This window comes from Macaca nemestrina, chromosome 4 (assembly GCF_043159975.1).
Source record: "Macaca nemestrina isolate mMacNem1 chromosome 4, mMacNem.hap1, whole genome shotgun sequence".
NCBI lineage: Eukaryota > Metazoa > Chordata > Mammalia > Primates > Cercopithecidae > Macaca > Macaca nemestrina.
In genome coordinates, this window is record NC_092128.1 from 107,201,839 (window position 1) to 107,229,129 (window position 27,291).

Sequence of the window (27,291 nt, forward strand, 5' to 3'; positions counted from 1 at the left end):
GGCAGAGGTTCATTTCTAAGGAGGCAAAGGAAGGTTTATGTCCTACAAAAGATGTTCCAGGGAGCCTGGGTCAGCAGTAGGCTCATGATTGTCCCTCTGTGCAAGGAGCTACAGACCCACATCTACACACATGGTATCAGTTAAACCAAATTCCCAGCAGGATTCCTTGAGGGAAGGTGGCTGATAATGGATATGAACAATAAAATTGGGCATTTCTATATGTAAAGAAGTAAAATCTTCTATAAAATGAGAGATTGCTGATGAGGAAATGAGAGACTTCTACCTTCTAGGTGCTGCAGTGTCTGATGGTGTTTTGGCCTCGATGTTCTGTCCCCTGTCTCTGGACAGAGAGAAAGGTTCAGCACATCTGCAACAGTGAAATGTGGATTACCACAGTCTTCCCGGGCTCTGAGAGTACCTACTGGAGGATGCATTGATCACCACTAACGATCAAGGTCCATTGGCTGTGTTTCTAACCTAATGCATGGCACTTGAGGATTTCCTTACATGGCAATTAATTTAGTAGCTGATGCTTATCAGCGCTTTATGGTCCTGCGCTTTCATATACATTTGTTTTATTTAAAAAATAACTTTTCAAAAAATACAAACACAATGCAAACTTATTTTTTAAATTTTACAAAATACAGAACAGTGTAAGAAAAGATAATAAACATCACTCAACCCACCCAGAGATAACCAATTGCACTTTTATGATGAATAGATCCAATGCATTTAATACAAGTAAATATTTTTGGCATTAATAATGTACTTTTACACCCTGGTTTATGTCTCTGATAATCACCTATTAAGATGGGTGAAAGGTGGAGCTAAATAAATTTTAACAACTACAACTAAAAAATAATGATAAGTAATTATATTGCTATGTGATAAGAGGATGCAGTGTGGTGCAGTTGAAAAGAGAGAGGCTTTGACATAAACTTGAGCCACTTACAAATGGTGTGACTTTGAACAAGGTACCCACCTTTCTGAAACTTTATTTCTGAGAGTTTAGAATTAGACCATATGTTCCTTGAGGGCAGGAATGGGGTCTTATCATCTCTAACTCTAAGTTCCTGGCACTGTGCCTGGGTCGGAGAATAAAGGCAAGAGACTTTAAGTTTTTTAAATATATATATATATAATATGTAATATAATATATATATTACATATGTAATACAATATAATGTAATACAATATAATATATATTACATATGTAATACAATATAATATATATATACACACACACACACATATGTATGTGTATATAGATATATATGAGATGAGGTCTTGCTGTGTTGGCCAGGCTGGTCTCAAACTCCTGGCCTCAAGCGAAGAGCCACATGAGTTGCATTACAGTGGTTGGTTGCTAGGGGCTCCCTAGCAAAGGGCTAATGGAAGCACCTTCAGTTGCTTCCCAGCTCAGTCATCTCACCCAAGTTACTTCCTCTCTGTTCCAGTCTCCACTTGTGGACATGGCTCCACTCCTCATTCTGGCATGAAACAGCCAGTGCCCTCTCTAGGGCCAAACAGCAGCTTCTGCAGCATGTGGTCATGATGTGCTGCTGCTCACAATCAAGGAAGAATACAGTGGAGACTGGGTTGTATGTTAGTCTGTTCACGCAGCTATAACAAAATACCTGAGACTGTGTAATTTCTAATAATAGAAATTCATTTCTCACAGTTTTGGAGGCTGGGAAATTTAAAATCAAGGCACCAGCTGATTTGGTGTCTGGTGAGGGCTTGCTCTCTCCTTCATAGATGGCACCTCCTGCCGCATCCTCAAGTGGTTGAAGGGGCAGAAATGCTGGAGCACTGTGTCCTCCCATGGCTTTGATGGGCCCCAGATGAATAAAATATGATCTTTGTTCACAGGAAGCTCACAATGAATTTCCAAAAATCACATGAACTGGATGGTAAATACCAGTCAAAACCTACGGGAGATGTGATTTTGGAGAGACCATAACAGGTAGGAGAAGGGCAGGTGAGAGAAGAGGCACTCCCAAGAGAGAAACAAGACTTGGTGGCCTGAAACATCCCGGTATATTTCTCCATATGTTTCTCACTTCAATTAGCAGCAACTTTTCTTTCTCATTAATACCTAAAATAATATTCTTGCAATCAATGGCATAATAGACTTGATGAGATGCAAGAATTGAAAACCAACAATAGTTTGGTGCAGCAGGAATAGTGGGTGACTGTAGGGCATAAAGTGACCATTCCTTGGAGTCTGTCCTTGAGGAGTCTCCATTCCTATGACCCCAGTGATCATAAACCTTGGATGCTGTTTCCTCTCCCTGAAAATTCAACTCCATCATTAGAATTTGTTTTAATCCATGGCTTAGAAGGATAAATGCAAGGCGAATGGGGCAGCTTGAAACCAACCTGCTTCTTTGTACTTACACATGTGGGCTTTTCTTCTGAATTTTACTCAGAGAAATCCCATCAAGGACTCTTATGACAGTTGTGGCTTCTCAGAACTGCTGGCTAAAATTGGAAAATCATTAGCTAGATAAAAAGAAGCAAAAGAAAAATATCTGTCTCTGAACACTGGGTGAGTCTTACCGCTATCATCACTTTGCCCAGTGAAGAGTTATGATGATCAAAAGCACCCTGCAGAAAAGGCCATAATGGGGTTTGAAATCATGAACACCCAGGTTGGGCTGAGCTCTGATCTGGAGTCCTGCTCACTCAGCCATCTCCACCTGTCTCCAGCGGGCTCACCTCTCCTTCCAGTTGAATTGTTAATTTCAGGTGTGCAGTGAGATGTGTTCTGAATCCTTTAGCAGCAAAAATGGAGAAATGGACTTTTCTACAGTTTCTAATGAGAGGTTTCACTTCCTTGACAGGCTAACGAATGTTTTTCCTGGGAGAAATGCATGGGCAGAGTAATTCCTACCATTACAGACTATTCTCTGGCTTCTAATAAAAGGCCTGGCTCAGTTAAAGTGAATTTGTCTGAGTTGCTGTTCATTTAGGAAGTGAGGAGAGGGGGCGAGAGCTATGCATTTTGCTCAGTGGTCACCATCTGAAATCTCACATATGGAAAGTCTCTTCTCACCTGGTATCTGAAAATAATGAGTATAATAGAAACAGACACTCCTGGTAGCACAGGAAAAGAAGCAAATGGGCCCGAATAAAAACACCTGCCACAGGGATCATGTCTGGCCACATACCTCAGGTAGACTGCAGACTGGGCCAAGGAATCCTTTTGATGTGAAACAGACTCTTGAAACTCTAATTATAATCATATCTGTGCTGGCTGGAAATGAAGCCAACTGCAGAGAGCGGTCTATTAGATTTCCCATTTGTCTGAAACCCACACTTCGCTGAAAAGCCTTGAAAGCACCTGGCAGTTTTCAGAACCACAGTCAGCATGACTATACTTCCTTTTTGACCCCGAGTAGAAGCATGAATAATTCATCGCATTGCTAGTGTGTGCCCTACGGTTTTCAAAATGTTTTTTGCATATATTATTATCTCATTCGAACTTCACAACTCATAGATGTAGGAATTATTACTCTTATTTTACAGATGAGCACATGGAGGCTGAGTGGGTAAGTACCTTGCCAAGTATACAGCTAGTAACAGGGGAAATTGGGACTTGAACACAATATTTGGCGAAAAGAAAACAAGAAAGAAAGGTGTAAAAATATTCACCTAAAATGTGTCTTACTGCTAGCCTTGTTTCCCTAAGATGCCAGTTACTCAGAGACCGTGGCACATAACTCTGGCATGAATCTCACTGCATCCCACCCTTTCTTTCTTCTGCTTCCTCCTCTTAGAGTCTGGACATGGATAGAGAGAGGCAAAGGAGGAGAAAGAAAGAGAATGGAAAGGAGGAAAAGGAAGGCTACCTAAGGTGCTCTGGTATAGTACAGAGTAGAAGAACTGGGCGTTTAGAGAGATCTGGGCTCAAATACTGCTTCTATTACTTATGAATTTGTACATTTGGAAGGATTTTGGCACCCACGGAATGGAATAACAATGCCCCTTGTTTGGTATATTAGAAACAGCCACATAGTTTTTGCACTTCCTCCCATAAAGTGATGGTGTCTATATCCCAGCCCTTTGAATCTGGCCTTGTGACTTTCTTTGACCAGTATGTGAAGGAAGGGACAGTGTGTCAGATTGGAACTGAGTCCTCCAAAAGCTTTTCAGCTTCCACTTTCCCCCTCTTTGACACTGCAGCTGTGAGCCTGAGTCAACCTGCTGGAAAGGCCCCATGATGGAAAACCGAGGTGCTTCAGCCAACAGACCACCCAGATCATTCCAGATCACCCTGCCGTTGCCATTTCATCATCTACCAGCTGAGTGCCGCTGCAGGAGTGAGCTCCAGGAGACCAACTGAAGAATTATCCAACTATGCCCACCTCACAGAATCTTGGGCTCATAAATGATGGTCGTGTAAGTGTGGGGTGGTTTGTAATACAGCAAAGGCTATCTGCACATCTGGCAAAAGTATCGTGAGACTTACGTGATACAACACATAAAATGCACATGGTGCCTGGCACGGAGCAGGCATTTAACAAAAATTAGTTCATCTCCCATCTACTAAGGCCACCACAGGGAAGACACATCTTCTCCACGAACTCTTTAAAAAATAAAGGCACAGAAGCTCATCTTTGAAAAGTATGTTGCATTATCAACAACATTTTTACTTTCCTCGGGTTGAATCTTCTTTTATTGCAGACAACTAGTGTTTTCACTACATTTGAGTAGATTACACTCTGTGGCCTAACCTAACTACTACTTGAAACATTGTTTTTATGAGAAAATGCTCAGTGGGTTCAAAGCTGCCAGCGTTGCCAGAACATTGTCAACCAGAGAGGCACTGTTTTGGGCAATTAGTGGAGAAAACAAAGGCTGAGGGCATCGATGAGTGAGCAGAGCCCAAGCAAGGCAGTGAGAAGAAATAAGTAGACTGTGTTAAGAGACGTAGGGTGACTGGGTTAGCTGATTTAGAAATTTATTAAAAATGAATAATCAAAAAATGAGAGTGAGGATGTCAGGACACATTCGTCCTGTCATTCATTCAATATGTACTTTTCAGCAGCTACTACGTGCCCAAAAGCTTGAAGAGACACATGTGAATAAAAGAAGTCACAGACCGGTGGGGCAAACTGATATATAAATAAACAATCTGAGAAACCCGTAAGTATTGTGATAGAGGGACCTGGTAGTACTTTGGGGGCATGCTGGTGTAACCTCTCAGTGATAGCCTCTCAGAGGAGCTGAGTCTTAAGGGATAGGAGGAACTCATTCATCAGAAAAAGGAGAAAAAGTTTGGAGTTTTTTAAGAATTGGAGGTAAGAAAGAGAAGAGTTGGCCAAGACTAAAATTCAGAGTCAGTGAGAAAGGAAGAGTGAGAGAGGTAGGAAGGGGCTAGATTGTGAAGCACCTTGAAGGCCATACTACAGACTACAGGCTTCAAGAAGTAGCGTCTAGTGTGCAGACTGTGAACTAATGGTTTTCAGTGTTTAACTCTGTATCTTCTAAAATAAACTTGAAAAACTATGAACTTACACATTTTAATGGACAACAAGAAATTATTAATGGATATCAATCTAGTTACAAAGGATATAAATTTGGACCGATTGTAAACATTGCAGTGGAACTGTTAGAATAACCTTCTATGTGTATCCAAAGGTATCTAAATACTATAGTGATTTCTATCTAGTCTTATCAACTTAAAAATACATGACCAAACTCTTATTTCACACTGATTAATTTTGCATTGATAATTCCTCTTCTTGAATTGAAGAGCCCACCTCCTTGAATTCTTCTTCAACCACTGAATTTTATCCAAATGTAATGTGTTTTTATAGTTGAAATTATTTTTTGATCACACTATTGATCAATAAAGTATTAGAATTGATCTCAATACTAAAAACATGTATAAAACTTAAATAAAAATTTTAATTTCCTGTGATACTTCAAATTTGGAGTCTGGATTGAGTTTTCTTTGTTAGTAAAATTAACTTCTCTAAACAATAGATTGCCAATTTGATAAACTGTTATAGATGATAAAGGTAAAATGTTACTGGAATTGCACCTCTTAATGACATTATTGAGCCTTTTTAATTGGTACCTATGTCTGTTGAGAAATACTACTTATTCATGTAAAGAGACAAGGTTCAGCATCACTTTTGTTCCTTTTTTTCATTGTTAAACATGTAAGTACTGAGAAACATGTTTACTTGAATAAATAGATCAGAATTGAAGGACTTTTGATATAGCAATGTCGCAGAATTCTTTGAACTTCTTCTGAGGTAAATGCCAAACATGTTGGAGTAAACTATTGTTGAAAATTATTTTAAATGATTTATAACCTGACAATTTCATTAAGTTCCCCTTCCATTTTATTGAAAGCAAAGAACTAGATGCTACCTGACTTATAAAAACATGTTAAATCAATCATCTTTTACTTTCTCATTTTTTTTGCAGGGGGAATATGCAAAAACATTTATAGCAGTTACTATTTTACTTAGCAAGATCCCGTGAAAGCCTAATACACTCAGGCCCCGGCATGGTGGCTTACACCTGTAATCCCAGCACTTTGGGAGGCTGAGGCAGGTGGATCACCTGATGTCAGGAGTTTGAGACCAGCCTGCTCAACATGGCAAAACTCTGTCCCTGTTAAAAATACAAAAAAATTAGCCAGGGGTGGTGACATGCACCTGTAATCCCAGCTACTTGGGAGGCTGAGGCAGGAGAATCACTTGAACCCAGGAGGTGGAGGTTGCAGTGAGCTGAGATTGCACTCCAGCCTGGGTGACAAGAGCAAAACTCCATCTCAAAACAAATGAACAAACAAACAAACAAACAAAAACCAAAAAACAAAAAACACTCAGAAATAATTGGATAATGAAAATATTGTCCTTTTCAATACACTTTTGTCTATACTACATTTTAAATAAAATTCCTTTACTTTAAGGTGTGCTTTATATACATTTTTGTCAAATGTTGGAGCTGAGACTTCCTCCATTCAATTTATAAAAAATGTCCTCTGTATAAACTGAAATGACAAATCCATATTTTATTATTAAAGAAATTAATCAATCGAATTTTTCTTTCAGAAGAATGTAACTTCATTTTTCAACTCACTTCAATATTTGCATTCTAAGACCAATAGTTAGACATATAAAGATATAGAGAATGGATGGATAGATGATAGGAAAATGAATGGATGAGTGGATGGATAGATTGATGGATGAATGGTTGCAAAGAGGATAGACAGATGATGCATGGAACGGATATGTAGGTAAATCGATAGGGAGAGAGGGGGAGAGAGAGGGAGAGAGAGAAAAAAAATTTTACACTCTGCCCAATATTATTCCGTGTTTATACACAAATCTACTTGCTAACGTGGAAAGTTTTCAGCTGACAACAAATGCTTACTACTGCCAAAATTTTCACAAATGTTTTGTTGACTGCCTAACTGTTCAAATTTAGAAATATAACAAAAAAATAGAACAAGATCCAAAGCCCACAAATGTATACCTGGACGATTTTGAAAGAAAATATATCAAAATATCAATAGTGATCATCAGGATTTGGGAATTGCAATTGATTTTATTCTTTAAAAGTACTCTTCTTCATCCAAAATATGAAAACCAAGCGTTCTTTTATAATTAGAAAAAAGCAAATTCTATTTTATCAAACATAACCTGTTAAATATGCTTTTTAATAGCTGCCTTCTACCTTAATACATTTTGGGAACATGAAATATGAAAATTTCTAGAATACCATTTTGTGTTTCAGGCTGTCTACTAGGCGTTTTTACAAATTCTATCTCATTTAATCTTCACCACATTCTCATGAGATTGCTTCTTTCCAGATTTCCTTAGAAATGTGAGGCCCAGAAAGGTTAAGCAATATACTTTAATCCTTTCAGATCAGCAGGGGCTAACCCGTGATTCAAATTCAGAACTATTTTACTTTAAAATTTATGTTCTCCACACTACATATATTAAATATACGTAGTGCCACACTACATATATTAAAACAGCATCCTTCCAAATTGAAAATTATCACACATGTTAATTAAAACAATCATTGCTATACTAACGTCTATGGGATTTGCAAGTATTGCTTCCAAGTGTGTGGCTAATCTTTTGGTTTTCTAACGATGTTTTGCAGAGAGCAAAGTGTTTAAATTGGATAAAGTACAATTTAACAACTTCTCCTTTTGGACCGTGCTAAGAATCTTTGCCTCATCCAATGTCACGGAGATTTTCTTGTAGAAGTCGTTGTTTTGTTTGTTTGTTTGTTTGTTTTTTGAGATGGAATCTCGCTCTGTCGCCCAGGCTGGAGTGCAGTGGCACAATCTCGGCTCACTGCAAGCCCCGCCTCGTGGGTTCACGTCATTCTCCTGCCTCAGCCTTCCAAGTAGCTGGGACGACAGGCGCCCGCCACCATGCCTGGCTAATTTTTTGTATTTTTAGTAGAGACGGAGTTTCACCATGTTAGCCAGGATGGTCTCGATCTTCCGACCTCATGATTCCCCCGCCTCGGCCTCCGAAACTGCTGGGATTACAGGCGTGAGCCACCGTGCCCGGCCTCTTTTAGAAGTTTTATGGTTTTAGCTCTTACTTTTAGGTCTATATTCTATTTTGAGTTCACAATTGTGTGTGATTTGAAATAAGTATCTAAATTCTCCCTCACCCTTTTTTTTTGCCTATAGATATCCCATTATTCCATAACCATTTGTTAAAAGACTACTCTCTTGCCTTTGAATTATCTGGGAAACTTGGTTGAAAATCAGTTGCCTGTAAATGTACCGGTTTATTTCCGGGCTTCCTATTTTGTATCATTTGTCTGTGTCTGTCCCCACACCAATACCACACTGTATCAGTTACTGTAATACTTACAGTAAGTTTTGAAATCAGGTAGTGTAAATTCTCCAATAGCATTCTTCAAAATTGTGGCTGTTCTGGCTTCTTTTAATTTCTATATAAATTTGAGAATCAGTTTTCTAATTTCTACAAAAAATCCTATTAGGATTTTGATTAGAATTGTGTTTAATCTATAGATCAATTTGGAGAGTGCTGCCATCTTAACACTATTGAATCTTCCAATCTATTGACATGACACATCTCTTCAATTCCATAAAGCCTTCTTTAATTTCTTTTAGCAATGTTTTGTAGTTTTCAGTGTAGAGTAATTGCATTTCTGCTGTTAAACTTATTCTTAAATATTTTTATTAATTGCGAGTAAGATTGTTTCTTAAGTTTAATTCTTAAAAGTTTGGTGCTATTATAAATAAAAAATCAAGCAGGGCGCGTTGGCTCACGCCTGTAATCCCAGCACTTTGGGAGGCCGAGGCGGGTGGATCATGAGGTCAGGAGTTCAAGAGCAGCCTGGCCAACATGGTGAAACCCTGTCTCTACTAAAAATACAAAAATTAACTGGGCATGGTGGTGCATGCCTGTAATCCCAGCTATTCGTGAGGCTGAGGCGGGGAATTGCTTGAACCAAGACCAGGAGGTGGAGGTTGCAGTGAGCCGAGATCATGCCACTGTACTCCAGCCTGGACTACAGAGCGAGGCTATGTCTCCGCCCCCCCCCCAAAAAATAATAATAAAATAAAATAAAATAAATATGAATTTTTGTATATCAATTTTGAATCCTGTTAAACTCGCTTATCAGTTCTGGTAGGTTTTTTTTGTGGATACCTTAGGATATTTCCATATTTAGGATTAGGTTGTCTGAAAATACAGTTTTACTTACTCCTTTCCAATCTGTATGACTTTATTATTTTTCTTTTTTTATTAAACTGAATAGAATCTTCAATACAATGTTGACTAGAAGTGGTGAGAATGGACATTTCTACCTTCCTCCTCATCTTAAGAGGTAAGTATTCAGTCTGCTATCATTTAATACAAAAAGTCAGAAGTACGGTTTTCATAGATGTCCTTTATCAGGTTGAGGAAGTCACCTTTTCTTTCACAATTTGTTGAGAGATTTTAACATAAATGGGTGACAAATTTTTTCAAATAATTTTCCTACTTCTATTGGGCTGACAATGTAATTGTGGCCTCTATTATACTAATTTGGTGCATTCCATTAATTGCTTTTCAGATGTTAAACAAGCATGCATTCTTAGGATAAACTCTACTTGGCCATGGTATATTATTTATTTTACATGTTGCTGGATTCGGTTTGTCAATATTTTGTTAAGGGTTTTTGCATCTGTTTGTAAAATTCTGTTATTTTCTTTCCTTATGATGTCTCTGTCTGAATTTACATGACAGAAAAACATAAAATGAAGTGAAATGTATTTCTTCCTCCTCTATTTTATGAAAGAAATTGTGTTGGATTGCACTATTTCTATTTTAAGTACCTTATAGAGTTTACTAGTGAAGCCATCTAGGCTTGGGATTTTCTGTACCTGGTTGAATAGTGTCCTAAAATTCATGCCCTTCCTGGGACTTCAGAATGTGCTTTATATAAAATAGGGTTCTTGCAGATGTATTAGTTAAGATGAAGTAATACTAGGATAGAGTGGTCCTTAATCCAAAATGACCAGCGTTCTTCTAAGAAAAGAGAACCACACGCAGAGAGGACAATGCCACATGAAGACAGACACACAGAGGGAAAATGGCCAGGGGATGATGTGGGCACGACAGGAGTTATGCAGCTGTAAGCCAAGGAATGTGAAGGATTGCTGGCAACCTTGAGAGGCTAGGAGAAAGAGGTGGACACCTAAGTGCAAACTTCTAGCCTTCAGAATTGTATAAGAGGATAAGTTTTTGTTATTTTCAGCCACCTAATTTATGGAAATGTTTTTATAGCATCCCTAGGAAACAGACACAATTTCTAATTATGAATTCCATTTCTTTACTTGGTATAGGTCTATACGCATTTCCTATTTTTTCTTAAATCATGTCTCCTTTCAGAATTTGTGTATTTTATCTAAACTCTCCCTCTACCTTCTTGGCACAAAATTGTTTACGATCTTCCCTTATGATCCTTTTAATTTCCTTTGGGTCTACAATGATGTCCCCTCTTGTTTTATTCTTGATTTTGATGATAGCTTTATCTCTCCTTTTTAAATGATCTAGCTAAAGGTTTATCAGTTTTACTGATCATTTCAAAAGGACTATATTTTGGTTTCATCGATTCTCTCTATTGCATTCCTGTTTTTATTTTATCATTTTCTGCTCTGATCTTTATTATTTCCTTCCTTCTACTCAGTTTGGCTTTTGATTCTTCATTTTCTGGCTTCTTGGGGTGGAAACTTACATTATTAATTTTAGATTTTTCTTTTTAATATAAGCGTTTAAAGTTATAAATTTTTCCATAAGCACTGCTTTAGCTGCATTCAATAGATTTTAATATACTATGTTTTCATTTTCACTTAGGCCAAACTATTTTCTAATTTTCAAATAATTTTACTATTTTTATTGATACTCAATAGATATACATATTTTCATGGCACCCATGATTATTAATACAATCATATAATGTTTAAAGATTAAATCAGTGTAATTGGGATACCTATCATCTTAAAAATTTGTCATTTCTTTATGCTAGAAACATTTGAATCATTCTCTTCTAACTATTTTGAAATGCACAAGAGGTTATTGTAAACACTAGTCACTGTACTAATCTATTGAACACGGGATATTATTTCTTCTATCTAGGTATGTATTTGTACCCATTAATCAACCTCTCGGGAGGCGGAGCTTGCAGTGAGCCGAGATAGCGCCACTACACTCCAGCCTGGGCGACAGAGCGAGACTCCGTCTCAAAAAAAAAAAAAAAAAAAAAAAAAAAAAAAAAAAAATTGCTAATTACTTTATTGCATAACACATGGTCAGTCCTGGAGAATGGTCCATGAATGCTTGGTTGTCATTGAATGGAGTGTTCTGTAGATGTTACGTAGGTGAAGTTAGTTGGGTTATTCAGGTCTTCTATATCTTTACATTCTTTTTGTTTAATTCTATAGATTAAGAAGAGAGGAGTGTTGAAATTTTCAACTCTATGGTTGCATTGTCTGTTTTTCTTTTCAAATCTTTCAGTATTTGGGGGCTTTTAAATTAAGTTCATATACATAATTAATATTGACAATTATATATAAATATAATAATTATTTTTTTCTTGATATTATAGCCCCTTTTTCATTATGAAATATACCTTTTTGTTTTGGGGATTATTCTACATCTTAAAGTGCATTTTTCTGGTACTAATATATTTATCCCTATTCTCTTACAGTTACTGTTTTTATATGTTTTTCCATCCTTTTATTTTCAACCTATTGTGTGTTTGAGTCTAAAAGTTGTCTCTAGCAGACAGAGTATACTTAGATGTTACCTTTTAAAATCTAGTCTAATCATCTTGTCCTTTGAAGTGTGCAGTTCATTCACATATAATGTCATTTTCATATGGCAGCTATTTCTGGACATCTTGGGTTGCTTTTTTTGCTCTTCTTTCCTTGTTTACTATCTTTTTTGTGGGAAGCAAGTCTTTTTTGCACTATTTTACTTCTTTTTGTAACTTTTTTAAGTAACTTCTTATTTAGATGTTCATATTTCCAGTGGTTACTGAGATTACAGTATGCATCTTTACCTTATCATAATGTATTTTAACTTACTACTGATTTAATTGTGGTAAGATTTCACAATTTTGCTCTAATATTTCTCCATCCTCACCTTGTATTTGGGCTATTTTTGTCATACATTTTGTATCTATAAGAGTTATAAATGCAACAATACAGTTTTATAATTATTGCTTTAAACAAATTTTTATTTTGAAGTAAGAGAAGTGTTTGCGTGCATGTGCATATACATATATACTATTATTTTATATTTCTCTACATATTTACATCCCTAGTGCTTTTCATTCCTTCCTGTGAATGCAAGTTACCATGTGGTGTTATTTTCTTTCTGTCTGAAGGGCTTATTTTTTTATTTTTTATTTTTTTTACCATTTCTTGCATGGCATGTCTGCCGGCAATGAGTCTTCTCAGTTTGGTTTATCTGGGAATGTGTTTATTTCACCTTCATTTTTGAATAACATTTTAACTGGATTCAGAACTCTTGGTTGATAACTTCTTCTTCCTCTCAGCATTTTAAGTAGGGTATATATTGGAGATATTCAGCTCCAGACCACCACAATAAAGCAAATATCTCAATAGTCACATGAAATTTTGGTTTCCTAGTGCCTATAAGAGTTATGTTTATACCATACTGTAGTCTATTAAATGTGTGCTAGCATTATGTCTTAAAAACAATGTACATATCTTAATTATAAAGACTTTACCAGTAACAATTGTTAGAGATCATCTGAGCCTTCAGCAAGTCATAATCTTTTTGCAGGTGGTGGATCTTGCCTTGATGTTGATGGTTGTTGACTTATCAGGGTGGTGGTTGCTGAAGGTTGGGTTGGCTGTGGCAATTTCTTAAAATAAGACAATGAAGTTTGCCACATTGATTGACTTTCCCTTTCATGGAAGATTTATCTGTAGGAGGCAATGCTGTTTGATAGCATTTACCTGCAACAGAACTTTTCAAAATTGGAGTCAGTCTTCTAAAACCCTGCTGCTGCTTTATCAACTAAGTTTATGAAACATTCCAAATCCTTTGTCATCATTTCAGCAAGGTTCACAGCTTCTTCAGAGTAGGTTTCACTTCAAGAAACCTCTTTATTTGTTTGGCCATAAGAAGCAACTCGTCATCCATTCAGATTTTATCATGAGATTGCAGCAATTCAGTCACATCTTCAGACTTCACTTCTAATTCGAGTTCTCTTGCCATTTATATCACATCTGCAGTTTCGTCGCTGAAGTCTTAAACCCCTCAAAATCATTCTTGAGGGTTGGAATCAACTTTTGCCAAACTCCTCTTAATGCTGATATTTTGACCTCCTCCCATGAATGTTCTTCATGGCATCTAAAATTGTAAATCCTTTCCAGAAGGTTTTCAATTTACTTTTCCCAGATTCATCAGAGGAATAAGTGCCTATGGCAGCTATAACCTCATGTAATGTATTATTTTTTCTTTTTTTAAATTATACTTTAAGTTCTGGGATACATATGCAGAACGTGCAGGTTTGCTACATAGGTATACATGTGCCATGGTGATTTGCTGCACCCATCAACCCGTCATCTACATTCGGTATTTCTCCTAATTCTATCCCTCCCCTTGCCCCCCACCCCCCTACAGGCCCTGGTGTATGATGTTCCTTTCCCTGTGCCCATGTGTTCTCAATGTTCAACTCCCACTTATGAGTGAGAACATGCGGTGTTTGGTTTCCTGTTCCTGTGTTAGTTTGCTGAGAATGAGAGTTTCCAGCTTCATCCATGTCCCTGCAAAGGACATGAATTCATTGGTTCCAAGTCTTTGCTATTGTGAATAGTGCTGCAGTAAACATACTTGTGCATGTGTCTTTATAGTAGCATGATTTATAATACTTTGGGTATATACCCAGTAATGGGATGGCTGGGTCAAATGGTATTTCTAGTTCTAGATCCTTGAGGAATCACCACACTGTCTTCCACAATGGTTGAACTAATTTACACTCCCACCAACAGCATAAAAGTATTCCTATTTCTCCGTATGTTCTCCAGCATCGGTAGTTTCCTGAGTTTTTGTCACCATTCTAACTGGTGTGAGATGGTATCTCATTGTGGTTTTGATTTGCATTTCTCTAATGAGCAGTGATGATGAGGTTTTTTTTCTTCATGTTTGTTGGCCACATTAATGTCTTCTTTTGAAAAGTGTCTGTTCATATCCTTTGGCCACTTTTTGATGGAGTTGTTTGTTTTTTTCATGTACATTTGTTTAAGTTCCTTGTAGATTCTGGATATTAGCGCTTTGTTAGATGGATAGATTGCAAAAAATTTCTCCCATTCTGTAGGTCGCCTCTTCACTCTGATGATAGTTTCTCTTGCTGTGCAGAAGCTCTTTAGTTTATAAACACCTCTATGCAAATAAACTAGGAAATCTAGAAGAAATGGATAAATTCCTCAACACATGCACCCTCCCAAGACTAAACCAGGGAGAAGTCAAATCCTTGAATAGACCAATAACAAGTTCTGAAATTGAGGCAGTAATTCACAGCCTACCAACCAAAAAAAAAAGCCCAGGACCAGATGGATTCACAACAAATTCTACCAGAAGTACAAAGAGGAGGAGCTGGTACCACTCCTTCTGAAACTATTCTAAACAATAGAAAAAGAGTGACTCCTCCCTAACTCATTTTATGAGGCCAGCATCATCCTGATATCAAAACCTGGCAGAGACACAACAAAAAAGAAAATTTCAGGCTAATATCCTTGATGAACATCATGTGAAAATCCTTAATAAAATACTGGCAAACTGAATCCAGCAGCACATTAAAAAGCTTATCCACTATGATCAAGTCAGCTTCATCCCTGGGATGCAAGGCTGGTTCAACATATGCAAATCACTAATCATAATCCATCACATAAACAGAACCAATGACAAAAACCACATGATTATCTCAATAGATGCAGAAAAGTCCTTCAATAAAATTCAACACCCCTTCATGCTAAAAACAGTCAATAAACTAGGTATTGATGGAACATATATCAAAATAATAAGATATATTGAAGACAAACCCACAGCCAATACCATACTGAATGGGCAAAAGCTAGAAGCATTCCCTTTGAAAACTGGCACAAGACAAGGATGCGCTGTCTCACCACTCCTATTCAACATTGTATTGGAAGTTCTGGACATTGCAATCAGGCAATAGAAATCGGTACTCAAACAGGAAGAGGGAAAGTCAAATTATCTCTGTTTGCAGATGACATGATTGTATATTTAGGAAACCCCAACGTCTCAACCCAAAAGCTCCTTAAACTGATAAGCAACTTCAGCAAAGTCTCAGGATACAAAATCAATGTGCAAAAATCACAAGCATTCTGATACACCAATAACAGCCAAATCATGAGCAAACTCTCATTCACAATTGCTACAAAGAGAATAAAATACCTAGGAATACAACTTACAAGGGTTGTGAAGGACCTCTTCAATGAGAAATACAAATCATTGCTCAAGGAAATAAGAGAGGACACAAACAAATGGAAAAACATTCCATGTTCATGGATAGGAAGAATCAGTATTGTGAAAATGGCCATACTGCCCAAAGTAATTTATAGATTCAATGCTATTCCCCTCGAGCTACCATTGACTTTCTTCACAGAATTAGAAAAAAACCACTTTAAATTTCATATGGAACCAAAAAAGAGCCCCTATAGCCAATACAATCCTAAGCAAAAAGAACAAAGCTGGAGGCATCATGCTACTTGACTTCAAACTATACTACAAGGCTATAGGGCTACAGTAACCAAAAGGCTACAGTAACCAAAACAGCATGGTACTGGTACCAAAACAGATATATAGACCAATGAACAGAACAGAGGCCTCAGAAATAACACCACACAGCTATAACTATCTGATCTTCGACAAGCCTGACAAAAACAAGCAATGGGGAAAGGATTCCCTATTTAATAAATAGTGTTGGGAAAACTGGCTAACCATATGTAGAAAACTGAAACTGGACCCCTTCCTTACACTTTATACAAAAATTAACTCAAGATGGATTAAAGATTTAAACATAAGACCTAAAACCATAAAAACCCTAGAAGAAAACCTAGGCAATACCATTCAAGACATAGGCACGCGCAAAGGCTTCGTGACTAAAACACTAAAAGCAATGGCAACAAAAGCCAAAACTAACACATGGGATCTAATTAAACTAATGTATTTCTTAAATAATAAGACTTGAAAGTCAAAATGACTTTTTGATTCATGAGTTACAGAATATATATTGTGTTAGAGACATGGAAATAACATTAATCTCCTTGTACCTCTTCATCAGCACTCTTGGGTGACCAGGTATATTGTCAATGAGCAGTAATATTTTGAAATAAATCTTTTTTCTGAGCAGTAGGTCTCCACAGTGAGCTCAAAATATACAGTAAACAATGCACAAACAAATTTGCCATTATCCAAGTTTTTTTGTTCCATTTCTAGAGTACAAGCAGAGTAGATTTAGCAAAATCCCTGAAGGGCCTAGGATTTTCATTATGGTAAACAAGCATTTGCTTTGACTTAAAGTCACCAGCTGCATTAATCCCTGACAAGAGAGTCAGCTTGTCCTTTGGAGCTTTGCAGCTGAGTATTGACTTCTCCTCTCTAGCTATGAAAGTCATACAGATGACATCTTCTAATAGAAGGCTATTTTGTCTACATTAACAATCATTTGCTTAGTATAGCCACCTTCATCAATGATCTTAGCTAGATTTTCTGGATAACTTGCTGTAGCTTCTACATCAGCATGTGTTCCTTCACCTTGCACTTTTATGTTATGGAGATAGCTTCTTTCCTTAAACCTCATAAACCAAACTCTGTTAGTTTTATACTTTTGTTTCCAGCTTCCTCACCTCTCCTAGCCTTCATAGAACTGAAGAGAGCTAGAGTCTTGCTCTGGATTAGGCTTTGGCTTGGGGGAATATCATGGGTGGTTTGATATTCTATCTAGACCATGAAAAGTTTTCTCCACATCAATGATAAGGCTGTTTCACTTTCTTATCATTGGTGTGTTTAGTGGAACAGTGCTTTAAATTTATTTTCAATAACTTTCTCTTATCTTTTTTTTTTTTTTTTTGCATACTTGGCTAACTGTTTGACATGAGGCCCATCTTGGCTTTTGATATGCCTCCTCACTAAGCATAATAATTTCTGACTTTTGATTTAAAGTGAGATCTGTGTGACTCTTTCACTTGGGCAGTTAGAGGCCATTGTAGGGTTGCGAATTGGCCTAATGTTAATATTGTTGTGTCTCAGGGAATAGGGAGGGCAGTGGAGAGGAGCAGAGATGGGGAAATAGCTGGTTGGTGGAACAGTCAGAACACACACGTTTATCAATGAAGGTTGCTGTCTTATATGGGTGTGGTTCATGGCACCTCAAAACATTTACAATAGTAACATCAAAGATCACTGAACACAGAGTCACAGCTCAGATATAATAATAATGAAAAAGTTTGAAATATTCTGAGAATTACCAAAATGTGACACAGAGACATGAAATGAGCACATGCTGTTGGAAAAATGGTGCTGATAGACTTGTTTGGCAAGGGGTTGCCATAAACCTCCAATTTATAAAAAATGCAGTATCTGCAAAGTGCAATAAAATGAAGCACAATAAAAAGAAGTGCTGCGTATCATTTTACTACCGTCTGGCCTACAGAGTTCTGATGAAAGTTCAGCCATTGGTCATATTTCTGTTTTCCTGTAAGTGATAAGTCATTTTTTTGTTTGTGCTTTCAAGATTTTTATGTTGTATTTGGTTTTCAGAAGTTTGAGTTCGACTATAAGGTATCCAGATTTACTTCTCTTTGTGTATTTGGAGTTTCTTGAGATTCTTGGATCTGTAGGCTAATGTTTTTCTTTTCTTTTCCTTCCTTTTTTTTAAACAGAGAGAGCCTGTTTGTGTCTCCCAGGCTCAAGCAATCCTCCCACCTCAGCCTATGTAACTGATTATATATCACCACACTGGGCTAATTTTTTATTTTTTATTTGTAAAGATGAAGTCTTGTTGTGTTGCCCAGGCTTGTCTTGAACTCTGGGACTCAAGTGATCCTTCCACCTCGGCCTCTCAAATTGCTAGGATTGCAGGTGTGAGCCACTGCACCTGGCCTTTTCCTCATTTTTAAAAAGGTGTTAATCATTACATTTTCAAAGACTTTTTGCTCCTCCCTTTGCTCTTTCCTCTCTTGGAACTCTCATTTTATAAATGTTGAGATATTGGATATTACACTACATGTTTCTGAGGCTCTGCTCATTTTTCTTCAAGCTTTATTTTCTCTATTCTTGGTTGGGATAATTTGTATTGATGTGCTTTTAGGTTCTTTGTTTCTTCTTTGAACTCAAATCTTCTGTTGAGCCCATCTAGTACATTTTAAATTTCAATTATTGATTTTTAAGTCTCGAATTTCCATTTGAATCTTTATTATAATTTTATATCTCTATTGAAATGTCTTCTACTTGCTGAACATTGAACACTGTCACAATATTTTCCTTTAATTCTTTCACTATGGTTGTCTTTAATTCTGTGGATATCCCCATAGCAGCACTTTGAAGTCTTTAATTCACTCAGAGTCCCTTTCTATTGACTGCTTTTTTCCTAAGTATGGATCTCGATTTTCTGTTTATTTACATGTCTACTAATTTTTTTGTTGTTGTTGGAAACTGAAAGTTTTAAATAATGCATTTAGCAACTTTGGATTTTGTCTCAGTTTTCTGAGAGTTGTTGTCTCTTCTTTTCTAGTAACTTTCCGGGCTTCAACTGTGGATCTGCTTGTCCTGGAGTGTGGAGTTTCTGACATCTCTGCTCATGTATTAGTCTGGTTTTCTAAGGATCACACCTGTGTCTACATAGCTTAGAGTCATCGAGCAACTTGTGCTGAAACACTTCAAGCTTGTAAGGTGTAGTAACCCTACAAAGGCCTCTAACTGCTCAAGTGAAAGAAAGAGTCACCATCTGTTGATCAATCCACATGTGAGCTAAGGAATATATTCAAAGTGGCAGCCAGTTCTCAAGTTCCCCTGGGCTTTCACTTTCTGCTGGGCTCTTTTAGGTCTCCCCCTACACATGCATGGTTTCCCAATCAACTAGGGATATGTAGAGAGCTTATCTCAGCCCTTCCGTGATGCTCTTCTCCAGATTGTTTCCAGGATCTCTCAGGTAAACTTCTGGCTGATTGCCGTTGCTTCATCAGGGATCAAACCTTGAGCTAGCAAAGCTGTAGGTTCTGCTTGTTAATTCCCAACGGCCTCCATCACTTTTGGCCAGGAGAGCCATGGATCTTTACATCTCGGTGAAATCATCTGTCCCATTAGCAGTAAACCTGCTGGTTTTTGCAGCCAGTTCCACAGTGATAAAACTACTGTTCTCACTAACCAAGCTGAGGGCAGGGTAGATAGAGCAGCCTCAGGCAAGGAGGCCACAGTATCATTGCTTTTACTGAAGTTCATGCAGTTTTTCAAAAATAAATATTTCTCAATTCATTGTATGCCACTGATGATTTCCTGTGCCCTGAAATGCTTGTGACAATTTTTCCAGTTTTATACTTAGTCTTTTGCACAGAGGAATTTCTAACACCTTCATGAGATCATCATCAGAATTCTCTTTTGTACTTATTTTTATCTGAAGGAGCCTAGGGGTTTTAGGTTTACTAAAATAAAGGGCAAAGTAGACTTCTCTGATTACATTTGCATTTTGTTAAATTGCAGGGGTCATTTTAAAAGACAAATTTTTTTTTTCCAAAGCAACATTCAGGCAAGCATTTTCCTAACATTGAAGAACAACTGTTTTATAAGCAAAACGTTATGACATTGGAGTGATTATGTTTTCTTTCCAGATTTCCAGAGTGTGAAATCCATGAGAAAAAACTTGCATATAAAAAACAAAAAGCCATAAACAAACCCAAACTCCCAAAACCCCCCAAATCCCAAAAAACTTGTTCAATCTGCAACTTAATCTTCATCTATTAATTTCCATTATGTATTCATTTCTATTTGGTGAATCACTTTGGAACTAAGTCACATAAATTCTCCCTTGTGATATTATCTGGGTGTTTAGTTTGAAGGCTCTTTTTGATCTTTTAAAAGCATTTCTATGTGTGGTAGGTAGAATTATAATATTTCTGCCTCCTAGTGAACACATTTAATTCCCTACTCTGAATAAGGGCAGAACCTGTGAAAATGACTGGCTATCACTTCCACGGTTATATTCTGTTACATGGCAATGACAAAAAGGATTCTTCATATGTAATTAAGGACTCCAATCAGTTTATTTTGGGGTAATCAAGATTTTCCTAGATGAGCCAGGCATATTCAGGGAGCCCTTTAAATGTAGAGTTTTCTCTAGCTGGTTTTGAAAGAAAGAAATAGCTATGCTACTCACTCCCTAGGAAGAGAGGCAGACTCTAGTTATTGAGAGTGATCCCTAGCTGATGGCTGAGAAGCAGATGGGACTTCAGTCCGGCAACTGCAAGGAACCGTATTCTACCAACAACCAGTGAACTTGCAAGAGGACCTTAGTGTCAAATCAGACTGAAGCCCTGGCCAACATTTTGACTTCAGCCTTGTCAAAAAAACTCTGAGCAGAGAACTCAGTGATGTTATGTCTAGGCTTCTGATGTGCAAAAACTGTGAGATAATAAATTTGTGTTGATTTAAGCTGATAAGTGCGTGGCAATTTATCACAGAGCAATAGAAAGCTAATACACTGTGAAATCTTTCTTTATAAATGAATCTGCCCTTGAAACACCCAAGATTTGAGAAGTTCTATTTACTTAAGATACAGGTTGGCATGAAATTATTCAGTTACTCAGGACTTTTTGCCTTACAATAGGTTTAATTTCAGGACTTCTAGAGCACAATTTCTATGCATTTCTTTCTTGATTTCCAAAAGAATAGATAATCACACCCTTTTGTGTCCTTGCTATGTACCAAGCACAGTTCTAAGTGACAGGCTGTTCACATCACCCTGTGTAATTTTCATTTTGCAGATGAGGGGAGTGAGGTGGTGCTGAGGGTGAAGCTATGTCCCCAACGTCACATTTGTATGGAGTGACAGAACCAGGATTCAAATCTGAGAGCCCCACGCTCTGCAGCTCTTAACCCCATGCCTTACTATTGTTTCCACAAGCGCATTATAGAAAGTGTGGAAAATTCAGAAAAGCACTGAGAAGAAAATATAAATCACTAGTAATGTCTTCATTTAGAGATAGCCATATAATCACTATGAACATTTTGGCATTCATTCTATCTAGGAAAATAGCTCGTCAGTAGAGAAGTGGGCACATTATAACTTAATGGGGATTTTACTCTGCTTAATGCTTTGTAACTTCTTCTTTTTTCCCTTTCCCATAACAAATTTTAAAATGTTCTGTGTTCTTACCCACAGTATTAATACATTTACAAAAAAAAATTACTTCCTTTGTTCCTGAAGCACAGTATGCTCTCGTCATATATTCTTTGGGTTTTACTCACTGTGTAACCTTCCCCCAAAGTCACAGGCCCTCCTCAGAGTGTCTTTGTGGTCTTTCTCTTCAGGTTTCGACCTCAGAGCAATCCGGGAAACAGGCAGACAGGTGGTAAAAAATTCAGATGATCAGAAATCTACCATTTATTCTAAAGTTGGGGTTAAATGCAATGATAATTTAAAAATAAAGGTAGGAGATTATGGAGAAGAGAGAGTGTATGGGAACCACCACGGTAAGGGGCACGTGCAGAGGGCAGTAGCTATGTCCAGGGAACAGGGATGGTCCAGCTAGACCTCAAGGATCTGCCTGGCCCGTGAGGGTGGAACGTGTGGTGGGTCAGATGCAGGGCCAATGTCCAGATTGCATGACTGAGCCAAGACCATGAACCTCACCAGCCCCGAAGCTTCAATTGCTGGCACTCTTAGGGCTGAGGACAGAGACCACCTCCAAAGGCCGAGAACCATAAACACCAGAGTGACGGGTAAGTCCTCCTGGAGAACTTAGATCAACCCTCACAGAGGAGGGAAGGAAGAGGAAAAGCTAAGTTACCTAAAGAAGACTAAATTTAACAACATAAATGGCAAGATGAAATGTTTTCTGCTATCAGCAGAAACAGTGTCTTATGAACAGGCGTTTAGTTATAGAGAAATAGAGTGAAATTTCTGTGTGTCTATGTTGTGATAATAAATTTTCAACCTTCTGTTGGCTCTGTCTAAATCCTTCCTATTCTTGTCAGTGATACTGTTATTTTATTGCTCACATTGGCTTGAAATTATGCGGCCACCTCTGTCTGTTCATCAATCAAACTATGATGTCATCTTGGACCACTCTGTGTGTGGTATGCGGGTGTGGAGAGGGGATTATAACCTGACACTGAAGGCACTTTATATTTAACCAAATGTGAGTAAGGGAAAAAGTCAGGTTTTTCTTAACCTTTTAAAAAGCTTCCTGAGTACCAAATAGTGCTTTTAAAAAAACCAACATTCAGTGAATTAATTTAAATGTCAATGACTTAGAAACACAAGGATTATTTTCCCCCTAAATCAGCCATGTAAAGAAATGTTTTGCAAAAATGAACATGTCTAATTATTGATTCTGCAACATTTGAAAAGTGGCAGAAAGAGGCACAGCCTGTTTAAGCATAGTCAACCCCGCATTTGCTACGTGTTCAAATGGGACATACTGTTCAGTGCTAACAAATATGATACACTGGGGAAGGGGACCTTGGGGCTTTCCACAGCTTCAATCTGCTTTGGGAATACATTTATGGCCACGTCCTCAGATCTTCTCGTTGGTTCCCCACTGTGGGTTGCTCTTTGAGATTGGAGCTGGGGTTGTTTGTGATGGGGATGTAGGCTCAATAGCTCAGTAACTTCCGTGAGGGCTCATTTTGGAGTATCCCTCCAGTCACAACAATACCCCCGCTTCAGTGAGAGCTCCTGCCATAAGCCTGGCAGCCATCTCCGTACTTCAAACTCTCCCCACTCCCACCCACCCCTTATTCAGTGGACTAAAGACTTAGCCCAAATTCTGTCTGCTGGGAAGTTGGAATTGGTAACCAGAAGGTGAACCCACCTCTGTGGGCTGAACTACCACATACAAACTCAGGGCTTGTGGGAGCCAGTAGTCAGCCAAAGGGTGGAGAGCATTAAACCAGCTGGTCTGTAGGGATAGAGATGGAGGCAGCGGCAACGCACCAGGAGAGAGAACTCTCTGGGATCCTGGCAGCGAACATTTTTTGTTTCCTAGCTTGATTTGTAGGCCTGTTTTCTCCTTTTGATTTTAAAATTCACTCTTGGAATTCTCACAAGCAAATTTCCTCTTTTTTTTTTGCTTAACCTAATTTAAGTTGATTCCTGTTACTTGCAACCCCAGGAGTTTCGCTCCTGGTTGCTATATTGGTGGTGAGGAACTCAGTATCTGGGAAACAAGATAAAGGAACAAGCATATGACAAGAGAAAGTCAATAACTGCAACAACAGTTTTAAAATACAGGTCTTAGATATGACACCAAAAATACAAGAGACAAAAGAAAAATTAGATACACTGAATTCCATCAAACTTACTAAATTTTGCTCTTGAAAGGACACCATTATGAAAGTGGGGGAAGGAAACACAGAATGGGAGAAAATATTTGTGAATCATATATTTCAAAAGAGACTTGTATCTAGAATATATGGAGAATTGTTACAATTCAACAACAAAAACACAAATTTAAACAGGAGAAAAATGTTTGAGTAGAAATTTTTTTCAAAGAAGATACACAAATGGCCAATAAGCACATGAAAAGATGCTAACATCATTATCATTTGGGAAATACAAATTAAAACAAAAAATGAGATCGCACTCCACAGCTACTATGATGGCGATAGCAAAATGGTGAATAACTAAGTGTGGGGAAGAAGGTGGAGAAATTACAACTTTCATAAACTGCTGGTAGAAATGTAAAATGGTACAGCTTCTTGGAAAACAGTTTGGCAGTTCCTCAAAATGTTAAAGATGGAATTACCACATGCCCTAGAAATTCCACTCCTAGGTATACATCCAAGAGAAATAAAAACACATGTCCACACAAAATCTTGTACATGAATATTCATAGCAGAATTATCCATAATCACCAAGAAGTGAAAACAACTCAAATGTCCATCAACAATGAATAAGTGACAAAACCAAGTAGGTCCATACAATGGAATATTATTCAGCCATAAGAATAAATAAGGTTGATACACGCTACAAATGAATGAACCTTGAAAACATTATGCTAAGTCAAAGAGGCCTGTAGCAAAAGGCCATGTTTTATATTATCCTATTTATGTGAAATGCCCATAGAGACAGGAAGTAGACAGGTGATTTCCAGGGGCTATAGAGAAAAGGAAATGGGGAGTGACTGCTAAGAGAATTGGATTTTTGGGGGGAGCAATAAAGTGTTCTGGAATTAGATATTGGTGATCAATGCACAACTCATGAATATACTAAATGCCACTTTTACACTTTAAAAGGGTAAATTTATGATACATGAATCATATTTCTCAATAAAGCTATTATTTAAAACAATATGGGAAAAATATATTACCCTGATTTACTCACGTCTACAATGACATAATCACAATTAAAGTGAGGAATCAGCCAAATTTTAACTAGTTATGTAACCTCGAACAAGTTACTTATTTCTGTCTTTGTTTTTTTACCTACCAAATGAGGATAAAGATAATACAGACTTCATAAGGTCATTACATGATTAAATGGGTTAATAAATGTAAACCTTTTGGAAGATAATTTGTCACACAATGTCCAGTAAACGTTGGCAATTATTGTAATTATTAACTTGCAAATGTAATTTGTGTGGCTGAATAGCACCTGCCTATTGTGACTTTCTCCAGGCATCATTCCAATTAGTCCACATTCAAGTCAGAGAAAAGATGGAAGGTACTACCCCCATGGAGAAGCACTGGGGAAACCAGTAGCAAAACAAACTTTATGAGTAAGAAACAAATATGATTACTCAACAATAATCTTCATAAAAATGGATGAAACCCAACTAATTCAGTTGATCTTGATGAAAAATAGGAAGGAAGAACTTCTTACATGTGTTGGGAAGGTGATATAAATATTTTATGTTTTCATGATCTTATAAATGGAGGCAAGGGTATCCTTTTATGATCAAGGTAAGAATTTATGTTGGAATGGCAATTGAAAGACAACTGACAACTAACAAAAATGAAGAGGGCTGGACACAGTGGCTCATGCTTATAATCCCAGCATTTTGGGAGGCTGGGGCAGACAGATTGCTTGGGCCCAGAAGTTTGAGACCAGCCTGGACAACATAATGAGACCCTGTCTCCACAAAAATAAAAATAAAACAATTAGGCAGGCATGGTGGTGTGCACCTGTAGTCCCAGTTACAGGGGAGGCTGAGTTGAGGGGATCACTAGCCGGACTGTTGAGGCTGCAATGTGCTATAATCATACCGCTGCAATGTGCTATAATCATACCACTGCACTGTAGCCTGGGTAATAGAGTAGGACTTTGTCCTTATTTAAAAAAAAAAAAAGGATGAATCATTCTTGCTCAGTTGAGATGATCAGAAATCCAGCTGCCTAATCACCTTTTGCTCAGAAAAGTTTTTATGGCCTGGGGTCTTTCAGCAAGCATGTGAATGCAACAGAATCTTTGAGATAACTGAAGCTTCCTTCTTTGACTAGCAATATTCAGGTAGAAGTGTTTCTAGAATTCTAAAATTTCTTTTTTGATATATATATTTTTTTTTTGAGACGGAGTCTCTCTCTGTTGGCCAGGCTGGAGTGTGGTGGTGCGATCTTAGCTCACTGCAACCTCTGCCTCCCGGGTTCAAGCGATTCTTCTGCCTCAGCCCCCTGAGTAGCTGGGACTACAGGCATGCGCCACCACGTCCTGCTAATTTATATATATATATATATATATATATATATACTTTTTTTTTTTTTGGTAGAGATGGGTTTTCACCATATTGGCCAGGCTGGTCTCAATCTCCTGACCTCGTGATCTGCCCACCTTGGCCTCCCAAAGTGCTGGGAATACAGGCATAAGCCACCACACATGGCCTAAAATTTTAAAGTTTTAAACACTCTTTTTGAGGCTATTACTTCACCTTCCCCAGGTGGCTTTATGAGCGGAGTCCGCAGAGCCCACTTCCAAGCTGTGAGCCTCTGCCCTGCACTTCATAGTGCTCTGCTGGCTCTGGCATTTGCAGTTGAAAGAGTTCTAGAGAAAGGGTATTATCAAGGGCACTAGGGGCCAAGTTCAACATTCATTTTAAAGTATTGTAATCTTTACAAGGCTCCAGGTTCTTGTTTTCCTCTAAACTGAACAGTGAATTTCCTAAAGACAGACATTCTAAACATCCGTCTTCTCCTTTGTCTGTGTATCCCTGGCTCTGAGCGCAGGGTCTTGCGTATTCAGTGGCCATGTGACGAGTGAGTGCACGGAAATGTTTGGGGGACCGCCTTTCTGCTGGAGGGTTTGAAGGCATATAATCCTGCTTTTTGTCAGAAAGTTGTTAGGGTGTTGGCAACAAATGTAGAGTTAGAAGAATTCCAATCAACATTTCCTTCTTTTCTCTCCCCTCTTCCACACACTTCTTCCTCTTCTCTCCAGCTGCAAGACAGTGGACCTCACTGCCTCCTGAGATGCTTCCCACATGCAACCCTTTCAGTAGGTACACCCCAGGATCCCCTTCAGGAGACACTCGCTCCCCAGCTTCTGGAGCCATTGTTCTGAAGGATTACGCCGGCA

The 27,291-nt window shown here is 37.9% G+C and overlaps 1 protein-coding gene across 2 annotated transcripts in view; it reads right to left on the minus strand.

The window, feature by feature from the left end:
* Nucleotides 1-27,291, minus strand: part of LOC105475872 (acyloxyacyl hydrolase) — a 206,135-nt gene that overhangs the window by 175,487 nt on the left and 3,357 nt on the right. The gene's annotated exons all lie outside the window — the stretch shown is intronic.